Below are 23,816 nucleotides of genomic sequence, written 5' to 3'. Positions count from 1 at the left end.
GTCGGCAGGATTGTCTTATTTCCCCAGCAATGACTCACCTGAGGCCACACAGTGACAGCCCTCACCTCCTCATCATGCTGCCATCGAGCCAAACCGTCTTGGGGAGCAGATCTGGAAGTGGAGGCAACAACCCTCCTTCGTGGAGGTGACCTGCACAAAATGCGTTTACATGCTACGGTGGTCCAGAAGGGCATGGAATGACCCGAAGGCCCCAGAAACTCCACAGGCCCCACGAGCTGAAGATGGTGACAGTGACAATGACATCGCCCTCACAGCCCTGTGCCCTGTCCACAACGTGGCTACGTGGCCAGTTCCTTCACTGCTCACCAAACACCCACCTGCCTCAAAGTGTCTGGCCCTTGACATCCAGCCGTTACTGCATCTCAATAGTTGGCTCCTTTCTGGGGCTGAGTGGTGTCCCATGTTCCCCCAGCACTACTGTCAGGCCGTCCTTGCCATGGGTCAGCTCTGAGGGGGTGCTGGGGACGTACCTCCCCGTCTTCAGTTGCTGCTGTTTCGTTTTCTTTCCCGAAAGGCCCTACTGAGTCAAGCTCTGCCCATCGCGGTCCGGCCACCTGTGGACTCCAGCTGCCTCAGCTCCCTCAAACTCCAGTTCCAGTTCCTCAACTCAAGAAGCCCCCGGCTCTGTCTGGGTTCCTCCTCCCCGTGCCGCAGGCTGCACACTCTCCAGGCCGTCAGCTGGAGCTGTCACAGGGCTCACATTGTTTGTTTCCCAGTTCTCAGGGATTATCGTCTAAACCAATGTCCAATGTCTGAAAACTGCTGATTGTATCTATGTTGTCCAGACTTTTAATTGTTTCAGGCAGGAGGTTTAAATCTAGTTCCTGTCGTCCCATCATGACCAGGGGTAAAAGTTCATCAAATATTTGCTGAATGTCAAATATTTACTAAGTACCAAAGATGATTGAATGTCAGGCAGTCTTCTGTGCGTTTAGGTTGCACTGGGAAACAAAATCCAACATCTCTAACATTGGGGAAAGCAGTGGTGGTCAGAAAAGAACAAATAAAGAAATCAATAAATGACATACAGCATTTTATCAGTTTGCTCAGGATGCCCTAGAAAATACCACAGACTGGGGGCTTGAACCACAGAAATGTATTTTCTCATTTCTGGAGGCCTCATGTCTCAAATCAAGGTGTTGGCAGCGCTGGTTTCTCCTCCAGCTCGTAGGCAGGCGGCCGCCTTCTCCCTGTGTCTGCACATGCTTCCTTTGTGCCTGTGTCCTCGTCTCTTCTATGGGATGTCCTGCCAGGCACACGGATTAGGACCCACCCATATAATCTCATTTAACCGGAATCACCTCTTTCAAAGTCTTATTTCCAAATACATCCACATTTCAAGATACTGGGGTTTAGGACCTCAGTCTGTGGATTGGGGGACCCACTTCAGTCCATAGCAAGAATGTTAGAAGGTGCTGCAGGAAAAAGAAAGAAGCAGAGCAAGTTAAGGGGACCGGGTGCTGAGGGGTGTGCATTTTTAAATGGCCAATTGGAGAGATCTTAGAGGTGATATTTCTGCTCCCTTTCCTCCATTCTCACCCAGACCCTCATGTGATCACAGGATTTTAAAGCCACTGGGAGCCAGCACAGCTTCCCTGGAGAGGCCTCACTCTGTGTCTTGGATTCCTGAAGGTCACCCCACTCTGCTAGAGGATTCTGCTGATCCCCAAAGCCTGGAGGGACACGTAAAAGGAAACCTGGCCGTGAGCATGGCCTCTCGGATGGCACACGGCCCCATGGCCCCACGGCCCATCCGAGCCGTGATTAATTGGTATACACACTCTCAGAGTTTACAAGTGTTTATTCTACAAATCCTAGGACTCAAATGCAAGGAGAAAACACATTTTTCCTGGTGAGTGTCTGGGTTTGATCAGGCCTCTTGTGACTGAGGGCAGCTGAGCTGCACGGCTCACATCGGTCTAGACGGAGCACTTGGAAGGCCATCAACTGAGTTTGAAACATGCAGTTTCCATAGTTGAGTCCCCAGAGAGGTCCCCTCCCTCTGGACATGGGCTTGGCCTCACAGACGGAGGCAGGGTTGGCCACATGCCCCTGCTCTGGATAGGGTTGTGCCTTGGGGTCACCCTCGCTGGTGCTTGTGTGTGAATGCAGAGGCTCTTCCTTCCCAGTGGTCAGAGTGCTGTGCTGCTGTCCCCATCGCTGGCCAGGTCCCGTCACCATGTAGTGCGGGGGCCTTGCTTTCAGGCCCCCTGGACCCTGCCTTTCTCCCACAACATTCAGGTTGCCTGCTCTCCTGCCACACTTGGGCTTCAGGGGGCCGAGGCCCCAGCTCCTGCCATCACACCAGCCCCGCAGACAGGCCCTGTCCCACACCCAGCCTGACCCACCCTCTTCAACCTCCTTCACACCAGTGATGCCCTGATCCCCCAGCTCAGTGCCCTGCTCTCACCTGGCGCTGTCTTCTGGAGCCTGTCATCCTCTACTGTATGGCTCTGAGCCTTAGAGCCTTCCACACCAGCCTGCACTCCCTCCTGGGCTGTCCTCTGCAGTCTGGATGGGACACCCAGAGGCTGGGGACACTCAAAGGGACAGCTTGTAGAAAAGGTGACGACCACCGTCCAGGTTATGGGAGCCAGCTGAAGGCACTTCACAAAGATATGCTGAGGACCCAACAGCACAATGTCCCTTGCAGTCTCCTCCCCTCCTTCCCATCACCTCGGAAACCTACACTACAGAAGTTGGGAGAAAACTAGGATTCAGGGGGTCCCTGAAGCCCCCAGGGAGCCCAGGCTGCGGTGAGGAGACAGGTGCATTTCCTCCAAATCTTTCAGCTCTGTAGTTTCACAGGAACAATTTCCTAAAGTTTTTGTAAGACTTCCCTAAACATTTAAAACACCTTGCCTTCTTCTTCCTCCCACCCCAACCCACAAACTCGGAAGAAGGCACAAGAAAAACAAAGCAAACTTTTGGAACTCAGACAGTTCTGGACCTTACAAAGCGGTCCAGCCCCCAAGAGAGGACACTGCCTCCTGAGCCCAGCTGCACGGGCTGAGGCCATCTGCTGATCAAGGGCCCCTCCACCCCCCAACCCTCTGAGTGAAGAGCTCTTCTGCCCCCACCCCCACCCTGCACCTGAATATTCTGGATGCTTCTGAAGGTGCTGGAGCCAACTCTCTTCCAAGTCAATTCTCTTCAAAGAGCTTAGGTTTAACTTTTCTAAACAGTATGACTAATCAATATTAAGCACAAAATTGTGTGTGCCATAATTGCAGGGAATGCTATATAGTCTGCTTCAGGGATCAAACTAAGACAGTTCAGAAACACCCCTTTGGGTCCTCATCAGCTCTTGGTCATAAGCATGAGTCTATAGAACACACGGTCAGGTCCAGCTTTTGTTCTGGGATGCACGGACAGAGTCCGAGGCAGGGGAGAATGTGGGGTTTACCATCCCCCCAACACACACATACATACATACACACACGCGCGCGCACACACACACACATTCCTGTTTATTTGCAGAATTGTTCATGAGCAAATTGTGTAAGGTTAAAATGCAGCTTGTAAAAAGATTTCATTGATTCGGGATGGGAATATGATTTATTAACATGTGAATGTCCCCTGCTCCCCATGGAATGAAGGGAACTTTGACCTTGCTGGCTGCGTGTCACCCCTTCTCTCCCCCCCTCCATCCCCCGACCCCCACAGCGAGAGCTCTCTATTTGCCAGCTGGGTTTCAAGCTTTTTTTATGATGCAGATTTGGGCAAAAGGGCACAAAGAAAAAGGTCCCCGGAGGGAGAGAAAGGGGCATTCTCACTCCCCTTTGTGGGAGAGAAATACGGAGAATGGGCCATGCAGAAAGGAAACAAAAGGGAGGTGGAGTCTAGCTCATCATTAGCCAGGAGAGGGGGGCAGTCAGAGAGAGAAAGCCAGTGTGATGAAGTGAGGAGGGGTTTCACAAGGGCTGGGAGGAGAGAAAGACTGCAGAGCATGGAGAGAGCAGAGGCGTCCGGGTGGTGAGGGACGGAGGGTTTAACACAGTCTTGCTGATCTCTGAACTGTAGCTCCTAAAATGTTTCAAAGACACCAGCAGACCGGGATCCCTTTCACATTCTTTGGTTGCTGGGCTGCTGCTTCTGTCTGAGACTCAGTGCTGTGCCTGGACACGAGGCCCTGGGTTTGAGCCGTCTGCTGCTGGCCTCCGGCCAGTGGGGGCTCCAGCCAGTGCACTGGGAAAACTGGGAGCTACTGAGCCTCCCCTCCAGTCCAGCTCGGCCTCCGGCTGTGGAGCCAAACCTCTCTGGACTTCCTGTCCACACCAGTTTGAAGGGGTCGCCCCAACCCTGCAGGAGCCACGAGGGTTAAATGAGGCAGTGCCCCTGACAGGTGGCTGCTCAGGCACCGAGGACTAGGAGCTGGTCCGTGAGCAACACTTGGTGCAGCCTGTCGAGTCACTGTGCCAGCTGAGGTACCCTCCCCACAGCCCTTGCCAGGCACCCAGGGGGCACTCAGGAAGGCCTGCTGCTCCTCTGGCCGCAGTGCTCTCTCTCTTCCTTCCCTGCACCTCCCCCTCCAGCACACACCCGCCACCAGCTGCGTCCAGGCGGGCACCCTAGACTCTTCCCACTCCTGCTGGCTCCTGGCACCTTGCCAGCTGTGAGCCATCCCTGCACAGGCCCCCTACGGGCTGTGTGGCCCTGTTTTCCAGGAATCAACATCTCAGCTTCTGCTGGCTAAGATGATCTAGCCATTCCTGGGTGCTGTGGTTCCTGGAATGAGCCTTCCAAGGAGTGGGTGGTATATACTAGGGGTAGTAGCTGGGAAGGGCCCCCCTTTGCCTCCTCTGGTGCCTGGCCAGGTAGGCATGTGGTCCTGTGTCCCTGTGTGTGGCACCACCACCCTCTGCTTGCTCCTATCCAGCACCTTCAGCACCACCCCACTTCACCCCTCGTTTCTCAGGCACCGAGTGGGTGTTCCCGCTACAGAGCCCACACTTGAGCACCGCCTGCCTGCCAGTGTGGGGCTGGGAGCTGGGCCTAATCTTCCCAATTTAGAGGGAAGGAGGTCACATGGGCCACAACAGAACTCTGTGAGCAGTCTGTGTGGGCTGCCTGGAGGAGGTGAGTCTTGTGCTGGCCTTGAAGGACAATGGGGATGAGCCTGGTGCAAAGGGAGGCGGAGCTTCAAAGCACACAGCAGAGGCAGGAGTGAGAGAGAGCAGTCAAGTCCTCCACCTGGGGCAGCCAGGGACTGGAGGTAGGCAGGGCCCCACTAGGAGAGCCTCGCATGCCAGGCTGAGGGAGTGAGGACCTCATTGTGGTCACAGGGACCCATTGGGAAGTCTGGATGGGGTAGTGACAGTCAGCTTTGTGCTTCAGAAAACCTGGAGGTTGGTAGGGCGGGGCCGGGAGGCCTGTGACCCTTCCACTGCCAGGGAAGGCTGGGTCCAGCCCACCCCAGGGAGCGTGATGCAGCAGGAGCAGGAGCATCACATCCAAGACTGGTGTCCCTGAGGGACTGACAGGACGTGGGACGGGGCAGTGCAGCTGCCACCTTGACTGTCTTTCTGCCCAAGACCACGAAGGGCCCTCTCCCCAGCTGCCCCAGGCCTGGTGAGCAATGGAGTTACAAGCTGGATTCCAGGACAAAGCTGTCTCTGCTCCAGGGACAAGCTGCAGACCACAAAGTACACAGTGTGAGCTGCAGCCTTGGTCCAACATGCAGAATCTGAACCCACAGGCCAGAGCTACAGGGAGGCCATCCCAGCGCAGGATGTAACTTTCTAGTATTCTTTCCCCCCTCTTGACAATTTGGCGATTTTCTTTTCTTTCCAGCTCATTCACATTTCTCTGTCCCTCTGGGGCCTCACAGCCTCCAACTCTCTCTCTGAGCTCCATCCCCACAGCTCCATGTCTGTTATTTGCCCCATGGGACCCTCCATCACGTCTCCCCTCCCGAGAGGGTCCTATGCAGTGTCCAAGCCGGCCAGGCAGTGTCCCCTCCTGTAGACTATGAGCCCCAGGCTGGTGAAGAAGGCTGAGTCTGAGTTTCCATCCAGGTGTGGTCATTATTACCTCGCTTGTACCTGCGTCCAAGTGTGCAAAATAAGGATAAAGGCTTGGTTGTGGATAAGGTGGGTCACACACAGGAGGGCTCAGTGTGGGCAGGGACGAGGCAGGAGTTGGAGGATGCCACCCTGTACGGTTACATGAGCCTTAGCCCTTCCTGAGAGGAAGCTGACCAGTGGAGCTCTGTCTTCCCAGAGCCACCGCCAGGACCCCCACCCACGGCAGGAAACGCCTTCTGCCACCCCGCCCACTGTCCAGATCTGAGCCGTGTCCCTTACCATTAAAGCCAGGCTGGGCCTGGGCCTCAGAGGCAGCTACCAGTGACCAGTAGTGCCAAGAACCACCTCGCCTGCCTTCTTGAGCAAGTCACAGAGCCCTGGAACCCAAGCCTGAGTGCTGCACACCAGGGTGACCTCTAAGTTAGGGGGGCACAGGTGGGGAGGGTGTACAGAGCCAGCTGTGGGGCCACAGAGCCCAGGTATCAGTCCTCCTCCTGCTACTCATGGCATGTGACCGCTGAGCCAAGGGGCCCTCATCTGTAAAGTGAGCTGATAGAGTCCAGGAAATGGGACCGTGCATGTAAATTCCCTACCCAGGGCTTGCACAGAATAGGTGCTCAGTAAAGGCACCAGCCCACCTGCCTCCTGCAGGTTGAGTTGCACCAGCTAGGTTTATGGCACAGCCACCGAGAGCTCGCTAGCTCCTGGCAGGCTCTGTGGGCTGGAAGCGTGTCCCCAGCTTTCACCTGGGGCAGTGACAAGGAGCAGTTTCATGAGAGTCGGCACCACATTTGCTGTCCAGATGCTACTGGGGACATTATCCATTTTTCATTTCAGGGCCACCTAGATGGAGCCTGAAGAGAAAAGTGTCTCTCAGAGCCAAGGCTAGAAAAATCTTTGCGCTTTCCAGAGCACTGAATGACCACCACCTTTGATGGAGCCTTCTCCTAGTGGAAGTGTGGCGACACGGCCCCATTCATTCCTCAGGGTGGTCATCTCCAGACTGATGGGAGTGGCCTTGTTCACGCTCCCCAGGGTTCTCACACACCTCTGTGCGCCTCGATCGGAAGAGAGCTGGGAAGTCCTATCCTAAGCGACAGTGAGGACAACTGAACTAGCCCTATTTCCCTTTTCACTTTGGCTGCCAGGAATCACACAGCCGAATTCTAGACACCAATCAAGGCCACTGTGCAGGGCCTGTTGGCCTGCATTTATCTGTTCCACTTTTTCCCTTGTTCAGTTCCTATTGTTATTTACATTTGCTCTAGCTGGGGAGCTTTTGTGGGTTTACATTTCACTCATTTTTTGCTTTATCTTGACTATAGACTGAGATAATCGTTCATGAAATAAGGCAGGGTTTGAAACAGATCCAGCTGCCACCGCCCAAGCCACACACAGCCCACGGGTGCCAAGAGCAGACTCTCCTCCTCCCCCTTCCTTCTCCCTGGGGCTATGCACACTCCTGGGGCGGATGCTGTCTTTCACAGCAACACCCTCCAAGGGCGGATACACTGATCCAAGTCTGGAGGGATTTTCTGACTCTTGGAACGTCAGAGCCCAAAGGGACGCCTGGCCTGTTGCTTCCTTCTAGGTGACATGGAAGCCAAGAGAGGGTGGGTGGCAAGTCCTAGTCCCACAGCGTGATGGCAGCTCTCCTGGCTTTCACCCACACGGGACGCGCACCAACTCATCTACCCCCAGACCCCCACAAGGTAACGGTCTCCCAGGTGGAGATGCCACATAAACATGAGATTCATTTATTATTACTGATTGTCAGTTGCCTTGGCTAGAGATTTTGGGACCAGGATGAAAACTGTGGATAACGAGATATTTCTACCCACCATACCTCTTAATAATATGGAAAACCCCACCGGAAACCAGCCATCAGGCCTCACCAGGGGCCAGTAAACATCCCCACCAGGGCCATGGGCAAATTCCGCAGAGAGGCAGAGCTTGGCTTTGAGAAGGAAAAACCTTTCAAAACAGTGCTCGCTGGAGCCGTCAGCCCTCTCCCCCTTGCTGATGTCAGGCCATGTGGAATGCTATGTGACACGCTGCAGCCAGCATGAGTACAGTGCAGCATGCACGCACGTACACACACGAAGTATTTATACACACGTGTGCACCCACTCACACATGTGCACACACAACACATTCATACACGTGTACACCCACTCATGCACCCACTTGCACACACATGAAGCACACACATACACACATGTGCACTCACATACATACTCACATGCATATGTGCCATACACACGTACACAATCACAAGCACACGTGCACATGCTCACACACATATTCACGTACTCTCATGTACACACAGGGCACACACATGCACACACTCACATAGAGCATGAGAGCGCTAATGGTAGCCTCAGTCCCTCCCGGGCCGTCACCAGTGATGAATGTGCAGGGTCTAATGGCACTCAGCCCCGGGGTTGCTCTGTGCCTGGGGATGCAGCGTCCTCAGCCTGGTAGCTGGAGTCTGGGGAGCTGGGCCTCGCTGTCAAAAATACTGGCAGCTGGAGAGCAGAGCCTGCAAAGCCCGAGAGAACAGTGGCATATTTCCGAGCTGCACAAAATGAGCCACAATGAGCCCTATCCCCAAGGGCTGCCTGCAAACGCTCCTCCGAGGGGAGCTGAGGCCCCTGGAGCCCACACAGACCTCTTCCTCGTCCCTCCCCACCACTGCTCTTTCCAACAGCTCCTGGCTCCTGCCCCAGGGGGCTGCTTGTAAAGGGTCCCGGGTGGGCATTTCCTGGGGCAAGGCCCCGACCTCCCGCACATCCCACCCCTGCCCCTGATGTTCTAACCCACAGGGCACCCCTCCTCTCCGAGCCCACCCAGGATGGGACTGAATCTTGGTGAGAAGATGATGGAAAAGGACCAGAGCCCCAGGGAGGCTCCTGCCAGCCAAGGCCTGGGAAACTGAAGACATCACATGAACAGCGTGAGGGTGGAGGGGCTCAGAGCAGCATCTTCAAGGCAAACCTCAGTCTGGGTTACCGTGGTAACCATTCAGGGCCCGTGGTGGTGGAGAAGAGGAGACCACTTACCCTGATCGCAGTAGGGTCCCCCGGGACTTTCCTCCTCCTTTCTGGGGTGCACTATGAAAGGGGCCACAACTTTGAATACATAGTTGTGTTACACAAACTATGATCTTCACAGCAGCCCCAAGAAGTGGGTAGCACGTCCCCACTATGCGGAGGAGGGAGAGCTGAGACTGAGAAGCCACAGCTCCCCACAGCCACACACCAGGGGAACAGAACGGGCCTGACCTCCACTGCTCACCACCTTGGGCCCCGGCCCCAAAGGAAGTCCCTCAAGTCACACTTCTGTGCGTGGGACTGTAACCACGCTTGTCTGCATTCAGCTAAACCATATCCCAGGCCAGGGAACAGGATGGTGGCCACTTGTCTGTTGGTGTCAGATAACTGGGAAAAGTGGGGGCTTGCACCTCGCACTTCCTCCATGGACCAAGGCCGCTGCATTGTGGAGTTTGCTCAGAGGATACAGGAGCGAGTGGGGAGAATGCCACCCCTGGCCCGCTGCATTGCTGTAGGTGTGCCCCTGTGCTGGGGCCACCTGCACCCTCTTGCAAGGTGGGAGGAGCTCAGAATACCCGACCAAACCCACCAAGAAAACTCACTAAGGACAGGGCCAGCTCTGCCTCCCAACGGCAGAGGGGACACCCTCCTGGGGGAGAGAGGGACAGTCCCCAGGCAACTCGGCTGTGCATGTGGCTGGGGCACATGGACAGCTCACTGAGGTTTGAGGAAATGTGCGTCTGGAGAGAGGAAAAGGGAGGGAGCTGGTGGCGGGCTTGTTTAATATTCTCAGAATCAGATGAAAAAGGACTGATCTAGAGTCTGCAAGTGCAGGACCTCAGGGGCATCTGTTCCCACCCTGCGCCCTGCAGGGCTGGGCTCTCACAGTCCCTGAGAGGGGAGCAGCCCCCCTCCACCCCTGTGTTCAGGCATGTGTGAGAGGAAGACACTACCTGACTTGCTGTGCGATCCTGGGCAAGTCATGCCCCTCCTCTGGGACTCAGTTTTGCCATCTGTAAAATGAGACATGGCTGAGAGCCATGCAGGATGCAGGGGACAACATGGGAGGAGAGAAGGGGGAGGGGACCTGCAGGTGCTGGTCCTCCCCTGTCCAGCCGGCTCGGGCACACCTGTGAGGGGCCTTCCCAGCTCCCAGCACAGTAAGGGAACTGCCATGCAAAGGACAGAATTAAAATCTGTACCGTCCGTGCTGGGACACAGGGCCAAGGAGCCTATGGAGGGCAGAGAAGGCTGGCGAGGGTGGGTTCCACCTTGCAGAGGCACTGCTTGCAGGGGCTTGAGGGGGGCAGGGTGCCCAGAGACCCAGAGGAACCAGCAGGACTAGAGAAGGAGCTGACGTAGGGCCTGACAAGGGGCGGCTCCCCCATCAAACAGTAGGGCCTAGACCAGGACCCCCGCTGGGCTGCCCAGAGGGGACAAACAAAAAGACGTCACAGACCCACAGTCCTAAGAGGGTGTTTAGTGCCTCTGTAACCCACCTGGGTCTGTGCATGTGTGGTGGGTGTGCATGTGTGTATGTGTACATGTGTGTATGTGAGTGTGCTTGTATGTGTGCTTGTGTTTGCACTTGGTGTGCGTGATTCTGTATGGGGCGGGGCCGTGATAACGGACATTAGGAAGGTTCCCAGTACCCAGGCAGAGCCCTGGCTCCAAAGCCCCCATTGGGTCCTGGCTGCCTGCACTGACCACCAAGGGGGGACTCTCACAGTCTCCCTTCTGGGCAGAGCTGGCCGGAGCCTCTGGGTGGATCTCTGCCAGGTGTCCTGGCTCGCACTGCCCCCCAGTGGCCATCCTCGGCGCCCAAGGACCTGGGGCTGGAGTGGACAGAGAGCTGGCCGACCAAGCCCCAGAGTAGCCACGGCCATACACAGTTCTCCTCTGGGTAGGGTGCACCAGCCCCATGGCCCCCTCCAGGAAAATGGCAGCTCTTCTGGCGTGAGATGTCTGGATGACCAAGATGGTGCCCGCCACTCCCACCAGCCTTCCAGAGGGGGGGCCAGCTCCCTCAGCCCCCTCCAGTCCTCTGTAGTCCAGTCTGCCAGCAGCTCCCTGGTGGCCTTGCCCAGGTCACACCCCTGCCCAAACCTGGGCTGCCCATCTGGGTTATCACAGGTGGGGGTCCTTGCTTCTCAGATGTCTTGTGAATTTGAGACTCTAAGGACTGATCACAGGGGTCTGAGACCTGTTGTGGGGATATGGCCCCCAAGCCCCATGGGGAGGGCCCTCAAGGCCCATCTGGGGTTGGGCTGTGCATCCTCTCTCACAGCGGCCATGGGAAGGGACAGCAGCACCAGCCCACTCCAGCCTTTTGTTTAGAGAAGAAAACTAAAGGGCAGAGGGAGCCCCTCCCTGGGGCAATGCGAACTGGCCTCCACTGAAGACGGAGGAAGGCAGGCTGAGCTCAGGGCCCCCAACTGGGTGTATTTTCAAGAGTTTCTATTTCAGGAGATAGAGTACCTCAGAGAGAAAAACGCTTGTGAATGAAAGCACAGTGGCCCTCAGGCCAAGGTGACAGGGGCAAGTGGTCAGCAGGAGGAGGGGGGCTGTCCCACCACCAAAGTTCACCATGTGGCAGCCTCGATGTCCTGGTCAGAACTTGGCCTCTCTTACAAGGTTGCCAGATACAATATGAGTTTCTGATAAACATGAAGTATTTGGGACTTTCTTATACTAAAACATTATTTCTTGTTCATGGGAAATTCAAAAGTATCTGGTGTCCTGTATTTCATTGGCTGAATCCGGCGACCACAGCACGGTCTCTGCTCCGGGCTCTTTTTCTCTCCCTGGCACGGAGGCCATCCCGGGCTGAGGGTCCGTCCATCTCGGCCCTCCCCCCACATTTCAGACTGACTGAGGGATGGGCAGGCCACCGTCCAGGGGCTGGTGGGTGTCAACACTGCCAGGGTCATGAACACAAAAGGATGTGTGTAAGGACCCCAGCCCCAACTCCAGCCACCTCACCACGGTGACTAGATGGCCCTCTGGCATTTCCACAGGGGTTCTGGCGGAAACGCTCACTTTCAACTGAGGACCTGTGAACACCTGGCAGAAGGAACGTTATAGAGTGTTCCGGGCCCCTCCCACCTGCTCCACAGCCACTCTTGGCCCTTGTCTTCTACGTTTTGCCCCTAGGGTGACCCCCCACCCCCAGGGTTAATCACGTAGATGTTGGTTGCTGCTGGCATTGGTGGGGGCTCTGAGCTCTCCATGGACCTGGGGTCCCTAGAAGAGGTCTGAGGCCCTCATTGGTGGGAAGAGCCCATCTGCTTAGACTGGGTTAGGTCAGGGTCTCCCGTGTGCAGAAAGATGCCGTGGGTTGGCTGGGCATAGCCTTGGAGTCGCCTCTCTCCACCCACCCTTGTACCTCTGCCCCATCCCAGGACCAGGGGGGCTCCGTGGCCGCTCACAGGGCCCCCTCTGCCTGCCAGCCCCAGCCATGCCCACCAGCACAGAGCACGCATCTCAGGCAGAGATGAGACTCTTCTTTGGCAAACTGGCTGATTTCCTGAGCTCAGAGTACTGGTCAGCCCTGTTCAGACAAACACTATGTCCCAGGGACTCTGCCCAAAGTCTAGCATAGGAAACTGTCCAGCCCAGTTGCTTTCGAGAGTGCTAAGGCCCCACCTTGTACAGCCCCCCCCTCACTCAAACCCTGAAATGGTGCCGACATCCGAGGGACAAAGGCCAGGTTCCCTGTGTGGCCCTCCAGGGTTCCAAGACCTTGTCATCCTTTCTACTGTGCAGGTGACCTCATCACATGTCCTTGTTCCGCACACCAGACTCCTGGGGGTGTCCACGGCTCTACATCCTGGGTCATGAGCACCCTGAGGGCAAGGCTGTCTGTCCTGTTCAGTACGCAGCCCCAGTGCTTAGCGCAAGTCCTGGCACTGAGAAGGTGCTCAGTAAACATGATGAATCAGTCATCGCATGGTCGTCTCACGGATGGAGAACTCCTGTGTACTTTCAAGACGCAGCTGGAATGTCACCTCTCCTGGAAAGCCCTCCCTGATTGCATTTTCTCCTCTGGGTGTCCACCACCCAGGCCACAGGACCCTCTTTTGCTGGCAGTGCTTGGGAATATGAATAAAATAGATTTCTACATTTTCATATAATATATTTGAATATATGTTAATATTATATATTTATTTATGCATTCTTACTTATAAAACTATTGTTTTATATTGTATATGACATAATTATTATATTATGCTATTATAATTATATTTTATATGTAATTATAATATTTTATATTATATATTATAATTAATACTACACATTATAACTAATTATAATAAATTATATAAGTAATATAATTACATTGTGATATTAATAGAATTATATTATATATTACATGACATAACGTACATTATATATTTTAATATTTACATTTTAACTTAACTAATAACATAATTTCATATATTATAATGTATACATAATACAGTACATATATTTTATATAAATATATAAAAACAAATATAAAGAATATTTGGGGGAAAGCTGAGTTTTGAACATAGACCATGTAGAAATTAAAATTACTCTTCCAAAGTTGAATAGAGTTTTTGCAGGGAATATCCTCATTCTCCGAAGATAAGTGCTCTATTTCGCTGTCTTTGCACCTCCCAGGGGAGCAGAACAGACCCTTGGGAAGTACTGGGTTTGCACTTGAACTCTCCAGCCCTGAGGCTGCAGACAACACCCAGCTCAAGGTCCCTTTGCACAGATTACAGGAGACAGCAGCTGCCAAGTTGAGCAGCCAGTTGTCTTAACGGGAACACGGATAAGAGGCACATTTCTGGAAACGAGTGGGTGTCATCTGGCTGCGGACAGAACTGGGGAGTCGGTCCCTCAGTTGAGGCTTTGATCTTGAGTGAAGGAGGCCAACACCCTGACCAGAAAAGAGGGGAGAAGCAGGCAGCCCAATGCCCAGTCGAGGCACAGGAAGGCAGGGCCCAGCGGTGCTGGGGCAGGTGCACAGAAAACTGCTCACCCAGGAGGGAGGCCAAGAGGAGAGACGGGCCAGGGGGCCCGGATGCAACTTCAACTTTACCACCGTGCTTTGGAAAACAGACAGGAGAAGTCAATACCAGATGCGGTGAGCGCCCAGGAGCTCAGGTCTAAAGTCAGGGTCCCTGGTGCCTTGGGAAGCCTGTCACTGGTGGGGGGCGGGGTAACGGTGGATGAATGACTACCTGAGACCAGCTCCGGCTTTTGAGAGAGCATCTGCCCTCAGACCCCAGGTCCTAGACAGGACAGAGAATTTTCGTGTGTGCTGGGGAGCAGGGTCACCTGACTCCCTGTGTAAAGTGAGGGGGAACCACCAGATCTGTGCCACACCCATGAAAGCTGCCATGGCCCAGGACGGGATGCTTCGGTCCCCTCTGTGTTAGTGTCCCGGGGCTGGCTACCATAACAAAGGACCACAGACTGGGTACTTTAAAGCCACAGAAAGTACCATATTCTCATAAGAAAGTACCAAGTTCTCATGTTCTGGAGGCCTGATGTCTGAAATCAAGGTGTGGGTGAGGCCATGCTCCCCCTGGAAGCTGTAGGGCTTCTGGTGGTGGCTGCCAATCCTCAGCCCCTGCCAATCCCTGGGCTTGTAGCTGTCACTCCAATCTGTGCCCCGCCTCCGCCTGCACAAAACATTCCTCCCTCGTGTCTCTGTGTGTCCATTCACACGGCATCCTCTCTCTGCATCTCTCTTTGTGTTTTCTTTTCTTATAAGGACACCAGTCATATTAGATTGGGGTCCACTCAACCTCAGTATGACCTCATCTTAATTCATTCCATCTGCAATGACCCTATTTCCAAATAAGGTCACAGACTGAGGTACTTGGAGTTAGAACTTCAACATATCTTTTTGGGGACACAATTCAGCCATAACACCCTCCTTAGTCACCTCCCTCCGCCTCCACTTGTTTTAACTGAGAAAGTCTGTTTCAAAAACCTTTAAGTTAATGAATAAATTAATCGCATGTTCCAGTTTCCTAAATAGACCAAGTTTCCAAATGGAGAAGACGGTGCCTTTCCCGCGAGAGCCAAGGCCAAGGAGAAAGTGCCCTGGAATGAGTGTGCCCATGCTGTTCGAAGAGTAGCAATTGTCTAGTTTCCCCGTGGCCCGTGGGCTGTGCTGCTCAGTGAAAGCCCCTGTGGCCCGGGTGCGAGCCCAGGACCACCATGCATCTCTGAGGAGCACTGTAAGGCAATGGGACAATGGAGACCACCAGAAGTCACTCAGTCATCAAGCGGATGGTGGTGCCCTGAGAGGCAGAGAACTTAGGTCAAGCCAACAGCACCCAGCAGAGCTCCAGGCACTGGCTGTGGGCTGACGGGTTGGGTGGGTGACAGCACTGTCACCCTGGGCTGTAATTTCTTCTCGACAACCATTTGTGTTTTCCGGAGCCGGCTGTATCTCCTTCATGCCTCTGTCCTTCAGGGAGGCCAGCTGCTGGTGCTTACAGATGCATGGTGAATGGTCCATGAATTCGGGGATAAACAGAGTGTCTGTTATTTGCCATATCTCAAAACTGCCTCTCAGATAAAACAGTTTTAAGCAATGTATTCAGACCAGAATGGAAGCAGTGTCGATTCTCAAGGAACCATTTTTGTAACTATTCAAAAGGTTTATGTTTGCTAACCATTCAACAAGTGATGTTTGACATTTTTGCTGACATTTCATGGCTTTACGTGAACCCCATTCTGGTGAAACCCATGGTTTGTGGCACGTAAGCAACTTGCAAGAAGCAATTGATGAATGAATGAATCAATCAACAAACAGGGTCGTTTATCACAGGCCACACTGGAGCAGCTGCCTGCCTCAGACTGTAAGCTCCTGGAGGGCAGGAAACACTTCTCATTTGTCTTTCATCCTCTGGAGCTCCCAAGATGTTGAATCTATGTTTCTTGAATGAAGGAGCCAATGAAAACACATCCGTAGAAATAGGTACATTACATCCATCCTATAGATTAGACCACTGAGACCCCAAGTGACATGTACATGCTCCAACGGTGGGACCCACAAGGACAATTCCACTCTGAGTCATGCCAGGAAGCCCTGCTCGGTGTTCATTGGGTCTGTCTGCAGACCTGGGTTCTCCGGGCTGTGGCAGAAGGAGAGCCATTCCCAAGAATCTGGCCCTTCACAGTTATTTGTGCAAAGTCCTGCCCTCTGCTCAGAGAGCTCGGCCCCTTGAAACACATCCCTCTGAACTACTGTCAGGGCCATTTCCAAGCCAAGGGGACTTTTCGTGCCTTTGGTCTCTCAGGCTGGTGTGTGACACTCACAGAGGAGCCCCAGGTGCTTAAGATGGAAGCTCACCACCCTTGGCTGGGGCTGGTTGATCTCCCCGGGGGAATATGTCAGCCTTGTCTTGATTTGACAAGGAGCACATGCGTGTGTATCTTCTCGGCCACTTGCCGGGCTCTGCGTGTGCCAGCTTCAGAAAGTCACCCCTAGAAGCTGGATGGTGTGCATTAGTCTGCAGTTTTTCTTTCTGCAGCTCACGCTTCCCAAGAAAGGACTTGAGAAAACAAATAACTAAACCATTACAATCACATCAACAGAGCCTCCCCCACACACTACACTTTTTTTTAACTCAAAGTCAGTTTCAAAAACTTTTACATTAATGACTAATTTAATTGTATGTTCCAGCTTCCTAAAGGACCAATTTAAAATAATGCAAAATCCATTGGGTTTTTTAAAAAAAATGCCCTAAAATGTCTGCATTGCACCCACCTGTGCAAACAGTGGAGGACGCCATCAGCTCCAGAGCTGGATGGACATGGGTGGCTCAAACCCCCACGTCACCTCAGGAATGTCACTGGCCTTTCTGAAGCTTGTGTCCCTTGCTTGTGAAAAGAGGACGATTGTGCTCTCAGAGGCCAACAATAGGGGTCAGGAAGAAAAGTTTCACAGGTTCAACAGAACACCTGGTGGGACGGGGCACACTCCAAGGAGCCTGCTCCAATGAGGACAGATATTGTCATTAAGTCAGAAGCCATGGGTCTCTCCCACTTCAATCACCTGACTCCAAGAGCTGGGAAAGACCTTGGCAATTGTCCAGCCTGCCTTCTCATATGGGGAAACCGAGTCTCAGACAGGCCAAGGGGCTTCTGTAGTCAACAGAATAATGCCTCCCCCAAAATGTCCACATCCTAATCCCAGAAACCTGTGAAAATGGCACCTCACACGGAAAAGGGACTTTGCAGAGATGATTAAGTGAAGGCTTTGAGATGGGACAGCATCCTGGGTCATCCAGATGGTCCCAAACTAATCACATGAGCCCTTAAAAGGGGAGGGGCTTTCTTGGCGGTGATCAGAAAGAGATGCGATGAGGGAAGAAGGGTCAGCGCGATGCTACCCTGCTGACACTATGCTCCTCGGAGGATGGAGGAATGCAGGTGGCCTCCAGGAGCCGGAAACGGCCGGGAAGCATGGTCCTCCTGGTGCCTCCAGAAGGAGCCAATCCTGCCAACACGTTGATTTCAGCCCAGCAAGACCCAGGCCAGACTTCTGAGCTCCAGAACAGCCAGGTCACACGTGTGTGTCCTTTTAAGCCACACAATGTGTAGAAATTTGTGAAGCAGCACTCGGACACTAATTCAGCTTCCTCGGTGACAAAGTCCCTGTGCCAGGAGGGTCAAGACTCTGTGCCCAGGTTCCCGACTCCCAGTCCAGTGAGTGTCCTCCAGAGCGCTGCATTTTTTATCCTCCCAAAAGCTGGTCCTCGCAGCTGTCATGCCCCCTCTTCTCTCTTGGAGTCCGAAGGACAAATGCGCTCACGGTTTCCCAGCAACAAGGCTCATTCATTCATTCATTCATTCATTGTTCAGCAAATATTTACTGAGCACCCACTTTGTACCAGGTGCTGGAGACACAGCTGTGGGGGTCACAGAAGTTGCTTCCCTGAGGCTTCCTTCAGTCAGGGCTCTCAGGACGATGAAGCAGGCCCCCAAGGCCCCTGGAGGCTCCAGGCAGTCTCAGAGGAGCAATGGACAATGGAAATGTGGTCTATCCATACAATGGAGTATTATGCAGCAGGAAAAAGGAATGAATTGCTGACTGAGCTACAATGTGGATAAACTGACAGCATGATGCTGAGTGAAAGAAGCCAGACACAAAAGAGGACACACTGTATGATTCAAGTTGTAGGAAATTCCCAAAATAGACAAATCCACAGAGACAGAAGATAGACCAGTGGTTGTCAGGGGCTGGGGTGGAGGGGGTGAGAGGAGGGGAGAGTGGGGAGTGAGTGCTTAATAGGTTTGGGGTTCTATTAGTAAGGGATCTCTGAAGAAACAGAACTGACAGGATAGACAGAGATGTATAGAAAGGGGCTCATTATGAGAGATTGGCTCACATGATTACGGAGGCCGAGCAGGCCTCCACTGTGAAGTCTGCGAGCGGAAGGTCCAGGAAAGCTGGTGGTGAAGTTCCACTGAGGAGGCCTGAGGGCTCAGAGCCCTGATGGCCGGGTCAAGCAAGATGGATGGCCTAGCTCAAGCAGGGAGGGAATTCACCCTACTTCTGCCATTGTCTTCTGTTTAGGCAGTGTAGGTTTCATACTTTATCCTACACTGGGCAGTGTGGCCTCCAGAATTTCTACCTACCAACTTAAACATTTGTCTGGAAGAGGGACCAAAATTTTAAAATGAAGAAACGACCTAAGTGACCAATGGGGAGAAAAGTCTCAAACTCACTGTCTGTAGGAAACACCCTCCTGTTGGGGTTCAGGGCTCTGTGTTCACATGGCTCCATGACCCTTGTCAGCTGGCCTGGGGCAGCCTGTCCCATCGCTCAGAGAAGGGCAGGGTTGCCCAAAGGCTGCAGTCGTCCAGCTTGGGCACTGGACCACCCTGTCCAGCTTATTCATAAGAGCTGATTGCTTTAAATAAAGGCAGCCGTTTCTCTAGCTAATGTGAGGATGGTGGGATCAATTGGGTACACAGAAACAGACTAGCAAGCAGGTGGCTTCGGGCTAAAGATAAATTGTGTCCTCATGTAACTTAGGAGAGTGGGAAGTAGATAGTTCCTAATGTGCAAAGCGAGACTGTTCAGTTACTTCTTTCTGCTGCGAAGCCCAGGCTGAGGCTGTGGCCTTGGGAGCCCGGGAGACCCTCCTCTGGTGGAAAGCACTACCCCTGTTCTCCAACTGAGATCAGGCTGGTTTCTGTGGAGGTGGGGGTGGGACAAGTCCCTGCCTGCCCCGTCCCCCTGCCTCCACACAGCAGAGAGCAAAGGAAGCCAGGGGACATGCTCTCTGCTCAGGGCTGAGCGGTCACACCCTGCTCCTGGCAGGGCAGGACCTTGGTCAGAGCCCACCCCTTCCTCTTTACCTGAGGTAACCCCCTCCCCAAGATGTCTGATCCGGCAGAGCCGGCTGGACGGTGGAACAAATCTGCTGGCCACACATCTCTCCAACTTCTCAGAGCCCTGCCATGCGTGGCCTTGGCCCCTCATGTCAGCCCTCCAGGCATCTGTCCTCTCCCTCACTGTGTTGGTCTTCTTTGGAAATAATTGTAGGTTCACAGGAAGTTGCAAAACAAGTACAGAGACATTTCCTATACCCTTCACCTGGTTTCCCTAGTTACAATATTTCGTATCACTACAGTCCAACAGCAAGATCAGGAACCTGGCCTCAGCCTCACCCCCAGCCCTACTCAGATCTCACCAGGTTGTCCTACTTAGCTCGGTGGCTGTAGCCAAATACCACAGCCTGGGGGCTAAGACAACAGACATCAATGCTCACCGTTCTGGAGGCTGGAAGTCCAAAGTCAAGGTGCTGGCTGACTCAGTTCCCGGGGAGGGCTCTCTTCCTGGTTTGCAGATGCCTCTCTTCTTGCTGTGTCCACATATGGGGGAGAGAGATTATTGACACGAAAGTCCTAATGACTTTGATTAAATTTAGTTTTATATCCCTCTGAGACCTAACCTTTTCCCCGGATAATCAGCAGTCCCCGAAGTAGTATAAGACAGTAGCCCAGGCCATGATCACACAGTTGGGACCTTTAGTAGGATAAAGATAACATCTTGACCTAAGCTATGTTTTAGCTCCTGAGCCCTAAGGTAGAACGACCCCCTGGATACTTTCCCATGAGACCAGACAGAAGGACGCCGGAGCAGACCTCATAAGTGTCCTCAAGATCTGAAGAAATGATTTATTACCCTTACTTCACCTCTGACCAATCAGCTCCATGCACGACCCCGAACCCCTAAGCCACGGTGTCTTGTGACTTTGCCCTCTAGAATCTGTACCCTACACGCCATCAGAGCGCCGGGTCTTTCAGGGCATTAGCTTGTCTGCACTCTGGATTGGCCTGTTCTCCCACAAACCTTTCTGCACGGCAAAGTCCTACTCATGAGAAACACCCATGGGTGCAGGCAGATGGACGCAAGCATTGAGGTCTGGTAACATTATCTGTCTGGGGCTGATTGTATAATGGCCTAATCCCATCAAGAGGGCTCCATCTTTAGGACCTAATCACCCTCAAAGGCCCCACCTCCTAACACATCACATGGGGGGTTAGGACTTTAACATAAACTTGGGGGGGGGACAAAAACAGTCTACAGCACAGGCATTCTGTGTGTGTGTGTGTATGCGTGTGTGTGCACGTGTGCACGAGCATGTGCATGTATTTAGTTCTATGCAATGTTATCACATGGTTAGACTTGTGTAACAACCACCACATTCAAGATATAGAACCATTATGTCACTCGCTCATCTTTATTGTCACACTCACCCCCTCTTTTCCCCTCTCCCACCTCTAAGCCCTGGCACCACCAGTCTGTTCTCTAATTTTCCCTTTGAGAATGTTTTCCCCCCCTCGGCACAAAGTCCCCCTTGTTGTGTACATCCACAGCTTGTCCGTTTTTAGTGCCACGTAGTGTTTCAGGGTCCGATGTACCAGTCTGCGTAGCCATTCACCCACTAAAGGGCATTTGGGCCTGCAGTTTCCGGCTGTCACAAATACAGCTGCTTTGAACACCGTGCACTGGTTTTTGTGTGAACAGAAGTCCTCATTTTTCCTGGGGTCAATGCTCAAGAGTGCCGTTCGGGATCATATTGTAAGTGTATATCTAATTTTTAAAGGAACTGTTGAACTTTTCCAGAGTGGCCACTTTACACTCCCAGCAGTAGCGTACAATAACTTTCATTTCTTTTCATCTTTGCCAGCATTTGGTATTATCACTATATACTGTTTTTTGTTTCTTTTAGTTTAGAATGTTCTTCAGTTGGGGGACACTTGATGTTCTTCTCATGATTGTCTCTATTTTTTAATTTGAGTTGTTCTGAGAGGCATCTCGTTGTGGTTTTAATCTACATTTCCCTAGTGCCTAAAGACAGTGCACATTTTTTTCATGAGCCCATTTACCACCCCGGATATGCCCTTTGGTGAAATGTCTGTTCCTGATTTTTGCCCATTTTCTAATTGGATTGTTTGCTTTTATACTGTTGAGTTTTGAGAATTCTTTATATATTATTGATACAAGTCCTAGGTCAGACTTAACTTATCCAGTCTGCAGTTTGCTTTTCTCCCTCTGAACAGTGTAAAAGCTCTTAATTTTGATGAAGGCCAATACAATGTGCCATTTTTTCTTTTATGGCTTTTGGTGTCATGTCTAAGAACTCTTTACCCCATCCTTAGGTCCCAAAGATTTTGTCCTATGCATTTTTTCTAAAAGTTTTATAGTTTTACATGTCTACACTTAAATCTTTGATCCATTTTGAGTTGGTTTTTATATAAGATGTGAGTTTAGGTTGAGGTTCATTTCTGGGCCTGGGGGGGAGGGGTCAATAGTTCCAGTATCCTGTGTTAAAATCTCCCCTAGTTTTAATCTTCCATGCTTCCCAGTCTGGACCCAGAGTCCCACACCCATTTCCTGGAACCTCCAGAACTCTTTGGTACCTCCCTGGGGCCCCCACTGAGCCTTCTGTCTCCTTTCAAGTCTCCCTGCCTTTTCCCATCCCAGCTGTCTTGGGGAGACAAACAGAGCCCTGCCCACATTGCCGCGTTTCTGGAGGCACACTACAGGGTCCTCCCTTTGAGGAGAAGGTGGGCTTAGCCAAGATCAGGAGAATGTTGTCGGAACAGCCTGGGAGGCACGACCGTGGACCCCTGGTTCTCCCATGCTCTGTGGCCCCATGCTTGGGGGCCGGCTATGTGATGTTTGGGGCCCTGTGCAAAATGAAACCTGGGGCTCCCTGCCAGGAACTTTTAAGATGGCAACAGAAGTATGGCCCTTCTGAGAATGGGGCCCCGTTGCACGTCCACAAAGACGGCCTTGCTTGAGAGCCCCAAGTACAGATTCGCCTTTTTGCCTAAAGAGATGGAGGCCAGCATATAAAAATGGCTTCCCTTTGCTGTCTTGTGTGGTCATGCATCACCCAAACATTCTTCATCTGCAAAAACCTCCTTTCACTGACATGAGATCGTGGGCTGCATGGGGCTGAGGAACCATCAAGATCCTTCCGTGGATGTCCACTTTGGGAAATGTCAACCGTTCTGTGCTCAGCATACCTATCTGTGAAGCGAGGGCACTGGACCCAGCGGGGCTGCTCTGGTCTATTCGGAACAGGCCAGCATCCCTCAGGATTGCCTTGGCTCGGATCTGAGGGCAGGGGAGCACAGAGAGCCCGCCCCACCCGGGCCGGAGCGCCCCGACCCTGTGCTCCCATCCTTCTGGCCCTCACACCAAACTCTGTTTTACTTCCCTCGCGTGGTGTTTTTAACAAGGATCCCACATACTTGGGCCAAACCCAGCTGTTACCCTGGAGGCCACCAATAAATCTCGTAGGCAAATAAAATTGACTGAAAATTAGCATAAGAAGCCATAAATTAACAGGATGTAATTTTATGAGTATCTCACAAACTAGTCAAAGATGTGTGTCAGCCCAGGGTGAGTCAGCCCTTTCAAGTGTCTTTCCTTATACAATGCTGCTAATTTTTCTCAAATGTAAGCAATGTGTTCTCTTCCTAAACATTGTGTTCTTTGTTCTGCCATTTGGAAAAATAAATTCCCTTTAAAGCACTGCTTTACTCAACCACAAAACAAGGCAGGGAGGCAGGATCAGAGGAGCCCCAGCCACCCCTCCGTCTAGGAGGCCCCCAGCCGCACGTTGGAGGAGACTCCAAGGTCAAGGTCATGGAGACTGGGAGCCTGGAGGCCTCCAAATGGAGGCTGCGAGTGAGCAGAGGTGCTGACTCTGATGGCTGGTGGGCGTTAGCTGGAAAAGGCTAGCGCCCCCGCAAGCTGCATCACTCGGGCTTGGCCGTGGGCACAGGGCAGGGAAGTTCCACATTTGCTGAGCACATACGCTCTGCCAGGTGCTGGGGCTCACAGGCAGGTGACCCTGGCCCACCCCCCGGACACTTAGTGTAGCGTGACCAGGGCCGCCTGGAGCACACGCGAGAGGCTCAGCCCCCACCCAAGGCTGAGAAGGTGGCAGGGGCGTAGAAGGAAGCCTTAAAGTGTAAGCCAGCACCGGCTGTAGCTGGGGAAGGCATTGCAGAGGTGAGAGGAGGCAAAGAGCTTTAGAGATTCACAGCGCAGAGCTGGGGAGACATGATTTGGGGGGTGCAGGGCCCACTGTGAGGCACTTCCCATGAGCTGTAGGTTCTACAGAGACACATGACCCAGGAAACAGAGCGGACACTGGTTCAAATCTATGTCTCCGCTGACTGCCTCCCATATGTC

At 52.8% G+C, this 23,816-nt stretch overlaps 2 long non-coding RNA genes across 9 annotated transcripts in view; both read right to left on the bottom strand.

Moving 5' to 3' along the window:
- The window catches only part of LOC109455536 (uncharacterized), a 40,735-nt gene extending 38,407 nt beyond the window's left edge, over nucleotides 1–2,328 (bottom strand). For both annotated transcript variants that reach the window (XR_012494521.1, XR_012494520.1), the window contains exons 1-2: nucleotides 339–2,328; nucleotides 39–150 (exon numbers count right to left, since the gene is read on the bottom strand). This is a non-coding gene — a long non-coding RNA (uncharacterized LOC109455536). The remainder of the gene's footprint in view (nucleotides 1–38; nucleotides 151–338) is intronic.
- Nucleotides 2,329–6,345: 4,017 nt separating this feature from the next.
- LOC109455627 (uncharacterized) overlaps nucleotides 6,346–23,816 on the bottom strand; it is a 212,263-nt gene continuing 194,792 nt past the window's right edge. For 6 of the 7 annotated variants that reach the window (XR_012494510.1, XR_012494509.1, XR_012494512.1 and 3 more), the window contains one exon: nucleotides 13,585–19,962. This is a non-coding gene — a long non-coding RNA (uncharacterized LOC109455627). Of the gene's footprint in view, nucleotides 13,192–13,584; nucleotides 19,963–23,816 lie in introns of those variants that run through there. The other variant, XR_012494513.1, reaches the window with a different exon arrangement.

Source organism: Rhinolophus sinicus, linkage group LG03 (genome assembly GCF_036562045.2).
Source record: "Rhinolophus sinicus isolate RSC01 linkage group LG03, ASM3656204v1, whole genome shotgun sequence".
In the NCBI taxonomy this organism is placed as follows: domain Eukaryota; kingdom Metazoa; phylum Chordata; class Mammalia; order Chiroptera; family Rhinolophidae; genus Rhinolophus; species Rhinolophus sinicus.
This window is presented reverse-complemented; position numbering and strand designations above follow the sequence as displayed.